This window comes from Ursus americanus, chromosome 13 (genome assembly GCF_024610735.1).
Source record: "Ursus americanus isolate L20-20 chromosome 13, mUrsAme1.1.p, whole genome shotgun sequence".
NCBI classification, from domain to species: domain Eukaryota; kingdom Metazoa; phylum Chordata; class Mammalia; order Carnivora; family Ursidae; genus Ursus; species Ursus americanus.
In genome coordinates this window covers 33,718,650-33,727,265 of record NC_142139.1, presented here as the reverse complement: position 1 = coordinate 33,727,265, position 8,616 = coordinate 33,718,650, and the positions used below count along the sequence as shown (strand labels likewise).

General features: G+C 37.8%; 1 long non-coding RNA gene across 1 annotated transcript; it reads right to left on the bottom strand.

Annotated features, from left to right (window-relative positions):
• Window positions 1-238: 238 nt before the first annotated feature.
• LOC148109074 (uncharacterized) lies at window positions 239-6,539 on the bottom strand. The gene is made up of 3 exons (XR_015726435.1): window positions 6,448-6,539; window positions 4,495-4,631; window positions 239-2,855 (listed from the first exon to the last, which is right to left on the bottom strand). It is a non-coding gene; the product is annotated as an uncharacterized LOC148109074 (long non-coding RNA).
• Window positions 6,540-8,616: the final 2,077 nt, after the last annotated feature.

Sequence of the window (8,616 nt, the reverse complement as noted above, 5' to 3'; positions counted from 1 at the left end):
TATAACTCCCCCAAAATTATCTTTGGGAAGATTTTTTAAAAGTCCTGTCACTTCAAAAGAGCAGTCATTGACTCAATTTGAATCTCTTGTTAAGAATTGAATGGAAGGAACCAGACCCATATTGGAGAGTTTCACTTAATTTTGTAATAATATTGGAAAATATTTTCCTTCTACACTTTATTCAGGAGAAAACCTACAGCTGGATCTCAGCAGAAACAAAGTAAAAGCAAGAACAAATAACTTTTGTGATTAATTAGATGCTTATTAAGCCTCTTTCATCTAAGACATTGCCTTTCTCTTTCTGTTGTGCAGACTTCTCTTTTTTCTCGTTCCTTGAAAACTACCACTTCCTGTCTCCTCCTTAATTTGCCTCTACTTTGCTGACGTCATGTTAGCCTTTCACCAAACATAATACACAGCCATAATCGGCACATGTATGCGTGTTTTTATGTTTCTGCATTTGCGCCTTTTTTCAATTTTTCTTTGTTTACTTTTGCATTTGACCCCCTTTAATGTATTTTAAACTTGGTGAAGAGAGAAACTTTGTCTTTTCTTGACCTTAAAAACTTGTCTATATATGGTAGTTTCTTCATCCATTACCGATTGATTAAAAAAGAAAAAACATACTCCATATTCCTCAATTAACAGAAGTCTAGCAAGGAAAAGAACACCCACTTTATCACAAAAGACTTTATAGTCGCCTTTAATCATTTGATTGAATTCTTATTTTTTCTCATGTTCAGTAAGTGTTAGGATAGTCTTCCAAGCGAGAAGTTATATTTAACTATTAATGGCCCATGTCATTTAGAGCAAATATAAAATTAAAATATAGAATTACATTAGAAATCTAACTTCACACACACACACACACACACACACACAAACACAATGTGTAGTCAGTCATGGGAGCTTCTGTAATATAAATCCTGCTAAAGCTTAGCTAGTTTGTTCATTTCAAGATGGATAATGTGTTAGCAATATAATAGAGGGATTTTGTGCCACGTAAACCAAGAATTCAGAATGCAAACCATTGCACCCACAAGATAGGTTTGTTTTATCTGAGCTTGGAAAAAAAGGACCTATGAAAACAAACCAATTTGCTTCCAATCCAAATTATCAACTGGAGATATTCTTCAACAAATACCAGAAACAGATGTGAATGCCTTTTCTCCATGACTGCAAGCCAGTAAATGATTTCTTGCCATTTTATCCCTTTATGATAAAACCTCAACCTCCCATCCACACTAGGAGAGAGGAAAACCCCAGAAGAAACATAATACTATTTGGTTCAATTTTTTTTTTCATCATCCCTGTAGATACTGGATGTGTTACTAGGTCTCCCCACTGTGGATTCTATACTGACGATGTTTTTAGGGTGTTTCCTCATTAGAACATATTTACTTCAATCTGCAAAAGGAGCTTGCTTTCTGAGGTTTGGGGAGATGACATTAAGTATCTTTGCACTTTTAAAAGGGAGTGGGCGCCTGTAGATTTGATGTTTCAAAATGACTGAATTTTCTTTTGAGAATGATTTATTGTTCTGGAATTTGTATTTTCGAAGAGAAGCTAGTGTACTAGCTTTTGAACCTTTGGAAGCATGAGTTCAAATCTGGCCCATAGTAAACAACGAGCAATGACGTTTGGCCTGGTCTCAAACTATTCTCCGGTGTCTACATCATCATACCCCACGCACAACTCAACACCATTAACACAACTGAAACCATCTGCTGGACAAAGATCCCAGATTTGGGAAGAAAGGGTAGCCAAATACTCTTAATACCTCACTATTAGAAAACCAAAACTTACCACTGATGTTCAAAATCAAAGTCAGGAAACTATCTGAGATTCACATAGAGTATAGGACCCTGGTCAAGGGGTTCTAGAATTCTTTACAGAAATAGGATTTTTTTATGGTACTACTCACTTATGCTTACAACTATTTACCCACTTGGGTGGGCCCTCTCTGAAGCTAAATTTATGGAGCCGTATCTCCTCAAAAGGCACATAGGTGGTAGGTTTCAAATTGGTGCAAAATGTCTTAGGTCCTTATGAACGTGAACACAACCACAGATGTTCTGGAATGTGGAAAAGAGTTGTGTTTGAAAACACCAGAGGATACAGTTTAAAACTACATGAAATCATTTTCAACAACTTTCTTGTCTTGTTTTTAGAACCCATTTCCCCCCCATATCCCCCATCCTTAAAAAAAAAAAGAAAAAGAAAAAGATGAAAATCTTTGGGCACTTAATTTAAATATCAAACCTAAAGTCATTTCCTGAGAGAGTGTATTTTTGAAATTTGACATTTGCCTTAAGGGTGCAGTCCATTATCTTATGGCAGCCTATGAGGGCACCTGAACTCTCAGCTAAGCTGCTCATAATTATGCCCATTTTACAGGCTATTTCACTTTATACTGTCTTGAAATTGTATAACAGAGATATATTCTAGTTTCTGTGAAAGAAAACAATGGTCATCTTTCCTAAGAAAACGTTCTTACATGAATGCATTAGAACAATTGTACACGGATATGTGTTTAGGACCAAGGGTAAAGCAGAAAAGAGGAGAGTTCAAATTGTCAAGCAGTTTCACCTGAAGGAATATATCCAAAATCCATTTGTGTTGGGACATCAAAGTGGTGGGCTGTCATGTTTGAGGAACAAGTGGTGAGCAGAGGTCAGAGGTCGTATCGCCGGAAATGGTGGGAAGATGACTCATACCACACCTGTGTGCCAAGTTCCTCCTTGTTGGGGGAACTGCAGAGTCCGACAACCATACCTTCTTTTTCACAAACACAATTCAGTCAGGAATCTGATCGGGAGCACGGGGCAAAAGTCATGCTGTATCAGCACCTGTCCCTTGGTGCAAACAAAGTAGAGAGAAGCAGAGATATGGAGCAACTGCAGCAATTTCATCCATCAAAAGGCCTCCTGACAAATTCCCACAGCTCCCGGGAAAGCCCATGGATGACACTGAGACAGACCCCAAATTGACTATTGCTGAGTCTTGGGATGCCAGAGGAAGGGCAAAGCAGGCAGGTGATCACAGACTAAAATCAAATAGTTGGCACATCCCAGCATCCTGGCAAAACTCTAATCATAAAATCCAATGAATTTTAGAGCCAAGGGAATAGAAATTACCTGTCTCGTCATCTTACTTTTTACTCAAGGACACACAGTGGAGAAGGGACAGAGCCAGATGTTGAATCTGGTCCCCAACTCCCAGTTCAGTGCTATTTGCCCTGTGTTACTGTGTTTATGTGACTTAGTGGATATGAATGGGTCAAGCCAATAGCAGGCCTGGTGAAGCCAATGGCTAGTTCAGGGTTGGCCCGACATGGCTCTGTGCCCTGAGGTTTCAAGTAAACGAAGGGCCCACGGCCCTAAATGTCCCATCTGCTTATTTCGGTTTCCTTTGTGTGGTATTGGAATGTGCCTGATTTCCATAGCTTTAGGGAACTGATAAAAACTGTAGTTAAAAAAAGAAAAATATATAATGAATGCTGAGTAAAGAAAAAGCCATTTTACAAAAATGGCTTCTCAGAAATTAGTTTGCCGATTATGAGTTTTCTAAATAATCTTTAAACACTTTAAGTTGGGCCCGAGTCAGCTTCAGACAGTTTTCAGCTCCTTGTTATAAAGTAATGATGTCATGTAATAACATTTCTCGGAGTACTCTCTAATAGTTCCTATTTATTCCACACTGGTGGTCAGGGCAACAACCAGGAGAGGTGTACCCCCCAAGATGCAAGAAAAGTGGAAAGAAGTCTTACATTTATCTGTTTCCTTGATTAGATAAGTCACAGAATAACTGGAGGGATTTAAAAAATTTTCCCTAGTCTATAATGATATTTTCACTAGAATGAGGCAAAAGTAAGAAATGTAAGAAAATGAGTTTTTGCAAAAAGCTCAATTTTCCCTGATTGTCAGCATCTTAACTCCCAGACAGCAAAATCTCATTTCATCTAAGAAATGTAGAAAGTAGTAGACAGTAGACTTATTTTTAATATTAAATGATACTTGGCAAAATTAAATACTAATATTTCCATTTATTAGTAATTCCACTTACCTGATCTTCAATATGTGCAATAATAATAATTTCCCTGTCAATCTCATAGAGGTGTTGTGAGGTTCAATTAAAAGAATGAATATGAGAATAATGTAAATGAATTTAAGTTTTTAATATATAGTTGTCAATTATGGCAACCAATTAACTGTGTGCTATTAGGGGAAGGGGGGACAATGGAAATGTTCTAGTTGAGATTAATAGAAATCTATTCTAGGCAGTAGAATAGATTTAACTCCATGGGTAAGATAAATGCTGTTGGAATTTTTAATGGGGGGACGCATTTCAGTTAAAGTTCATCTGGAAAAGCTTCATGGAGGCTATGCAATCTGGGAATGTTTTGGCTTTGTCTCTAGAGGGAGGAAGGGTGTGCTTCTTCATTAAACAGAAACTCAAGTGTAACGACAAAGAGATAGAAAGAAGCAAACTTACCCGGAAGGATGGTGAGGTACTGCCCAGCTGAAGGAGGAAATTCCATATCGGGAGAAGCGGGAGATAAATTTCTGTACATTAGGTGAAACCCGTTGATGATGGGCAGTGAAAGCCAAACTCGGGCATTGGCATTCTCCCTGAAAAACATAAGTCATTGACAATTGCTCTGTCGGAGGGGAAAGGAATGGCATGTGGAAGTAATGCTTATACATATGATCATCACATAACGCGTAGGGGAGGTCTCGGACAATGTGAGTGTAAGTGAAGAAACTGTGGAGGTCTGGGGGGTCTCACCTTTAGGAGACTGGATGAGACACGCATACAGCCAAAGCGTGAGAGGGCAGATCTAAGAATTAACGGACTCAGGGGTATAAAGGGAGGAGAGAATTTCAAAAAGAGCTTAGAACCATAGTTTAATGTGTGAGGATTTCTTAAAAGGTCACTAGAACACCTATAGCCTTTTCAATATACAAATTCTCTGTCACATACAAGTCAAACTAACCAGCTCTTGATATTCAACAACTTCTGTGTATTTTGGCAATAAACATATTCTCCAAAATACCATGTATTTACTTATGGTAAATGAGTAACTGAACTAACACAAAAACATTGCTAGTATCTTTCTTCCCAGAACAGCATTTAGAAAAGGTACATAAATGAAAGACTAAATTATAATTATTCCAAGTCTTTTCAACTTATTTAATCCTTTTTCTTTCAAGTAACGAGAAATAGCAGGTGCACCACAGAAACACTAAGTTGGGAAGCCGAAGACCTGAGTTCCTGCCCTTGTTCTGCCACTAATTAGCTGAGAGGGAAAATCATTTAATCTTTCCATGTTAGCTTCCTCCTTTTTAAAATTATGAGTTTAAAATATGTTAATCTCTAAGGTTTGTTTTTAAATTATGGGGTTAAACAAGTTAACCTTCAAGATTTTTTTTTTTAGCCTTACCATTTCCCGACGTAATCTCTCAGTCCTGTAACACTGTATGAGTTTTTGTCTGGCTGGTCGAGGCAGTCAAAGATAAATGTATTTTGGGAAAAAAGAAATGAAGCTGTCTATAAAACTTTGAAAAACAGGGACTTTTTTTTTTCCAGTTTTGTATAAAGCTATTTTTACAGATTGGTTTCAACATTATTCAGATGAAACCCATGGCATTCACTCTTCTAAATAAAATAAGGTGCTAAATCTCATTTGAATCTGTGGAGACAGATGATAAAGGGAATAAAGAATATTAAAAATAAAATAAAGTACAACTTGTAAAGCCTAACTGTTGTGAAAGCTATCGAGTTTCTTGCTGCCACAAATTCTGTTTGCAGAATATCTTTCCATTAGTGATATATACGTATAAGCATGTGTACACGCACATATATACACACAGATGTGCAGAAACTGAACAGAATAAAAGTGTCTGTGTGTGTGAGAGAAAGAGAGAGAGACAGAGAAAGAGAGAGAGAGAGAGAAAGAGAAAAAGAAAGAGAAAGAGAAAGACAGTGATGTGGGTGTATCACAGAAAATAAAGTCAAGCAAGTTACCCTTCATCCCTGGGGATATGAAACCTATCAAACTTCTGGGTAAAGAAAGAATTAGGTTCACTAAAGGTTTCGTTCTACTCAGAAAAATAAAGTCAGTTGTTTGCATATTGAAGGTATTCGAGTTTGGGAGTCCCATTTCAAATTGATGGTTTACCTTGTTTTTAAAGAGAACTTAATATATTTCCCAAATTTACACTCTTAGTGATGTATTGAATGTTTCTTAGCCTGTGGGAAATTGTTCTAGGAGTAAGAACTAATCAAAAGATCAGAGAATATAGTTGATAATAAACTAAATTAGAAGACTTATTTCTGTTGTTATTTGATTGTGGTGGTTATTCAAAGAAAGAAGAGCACCTTGAAATGCTTAACCTCGAGCCACAGTTCGTGGGAGCTAAGCGGTAAATATCTAAATAAATTTACCACATTATTTCACGATATCGGATGCAGTTCTGGGCTGTGCAATTTAAACTGATGGAGGTGACTTCGATTGGATTCAGAGGAAATGGCTGCAGGTGCCTGTGAGAAATATAGAAAAACAGATTTTTTTTTTAGCCAAAGCCTTGCAGTCTTCAGCTCTGACACGGTGAGCGCCACAGGTCGTAGATGTCCCAGGATACTGATGACCCCTCTGCTCCCGGCTGTGGGGTGGGCCTGGGGCCTGCAGTAGGCAGGATGCAGCCGCAAACAAACCTATCCACCCATCCCAATGTGTGCTACAAATATTATCATTTTCTATGTGTTCTATCCACACATAGGACTGGGAGGTATGGGTTTAGCCTCTACTTGAGAAATACACAGGACACCCTATAGGCCCATATTCAGAAGATAAGCACAAAATATCAGTCAAATAAACATTTGTTCTACCTCTTTCTTAACACCTAAACATCCTGAACATCTACTGACATCTAGTAAATGTACATTTGGATTAGCTCCAAGGTCCCTACAGACCCTAAGTGTCACCTAGGCATGGGACCAGCTGCTTTCATCACGTCACAGTACAGAAACAATAAACCTCTCTCCCGAATGCCTTTTGCAAATCTACGCAAAGACATCACATTAAGCAGGGTCTTGTAGAATCGAGCATAAGGTCTCCTACGAAATAGGAGTTGTTGAGATGTGCACGAAATCTTGCCTCATGTGCCGCATGTGCTCCACGAAAGCCATGACTCAGAATCCATCCACACTTGCACTTTAAGAAGGCCGCACGCCTCGTCGGCTAATAACTGGAACTCTGATAGGGACTTGCTGGAGTAGCAACTAGAAGGGTGAAGATCTGAGTGCTTTTCTTGTCGCGAGCTAGTATCCTGAGCATGTAGAACACTTATTAATAATGATTACATTACAAGAGCACATTTTCCATTTCTACATCAGAAAGATTTATGAAGCTGTGTGGTCATGCCTCGTAGCTGATGTTTCCAATACAGAATAATCTAATTTCCTAGTGCAAATCACACTGATGTGACCTAGAGACGTTTCTGTTGTGTCACAAGAGCATTTAATTTGAACTGAAATTAGCCAGAATTACACCATGTTCCTGGCAAACAGTCTGATCCAAAAATATCACCATAGTAACATGTGTATTCTATCAACAAGTCCCCTTTCATAATGTTTAAGGTCTCGTTCTATCAATAATTCTGAAATGCATGAAAAAAGTCATCTTGGAACACCAACCTGTTGCTAGAAGGTATTTGTAACTCAATTTAAATGACATATAGGGTTTTAAAAAAATATATTTCCCTTTACTTAAAGAAACATTTACGTGCTCATTAGGCCAGATCAACTTTGCAGATGTAGTGAGAGCTTCCAGAGATGTTTTATACGACCAAGTGCTGAAATTCATTTTCTTTTTACTGTTTCTTTCATCACCTTCTAAGAAATTATATGTTCATTCCAAGGAGTTAGGTCTCAACTGACCATGGAAAGGTAATTTTTAAAAGTTTGCTTCTTTAAGCTAAGAGAAATCATAGAGGAAACACTGGAAGTTCATATTCTCAAAGAGACTTAATTCTCACTTCAGCAATTGAAAGAGAAATCCCTTTTGATTATGTATCTATGAAACCGTTAGAATTGGCCTTCCTAGGTTTACAGCAGTTCATTTCCACCCTTCATCGGCTAGGTTTGTTAAATTTTTATAGAAGTAACAATTTGTACAGGGACACATTTGGAAAATGGTAATTAAATTTATTACAGTGTCCCAGGTTGATGTGTGGGTGGTTTTAGAGGGACACAAGGGGTGAAGAGACAAGGGAGCAGATAGAAAAAGAGAGAGGGAAAAACATTTCAACGTCATTGATTGCTACCAATGGGCATTGTATAATAGCAATTGAATTTTAAAGAAAAGAAAGGTCGATTTTCCTGAAAAAAAGGAGTAAGAGTTATATAATGCCAAACACCAGTGTTTGTGCATAAAAGATAAGTAATGATGCTATAGGATGGGAGAGCATTTCAAAAAAAGTTTCAAAAATAATTTCAAGAGGCTGGGAAAGGAACGGTTGCAAACAACCTTGGTAAAAGTTTGAAAGGCTCTCATCTGCCGTAGTGGCCTATCGTGTGCAGATCATGTGTGAACACTTCGGTTTTTCTGTGTAT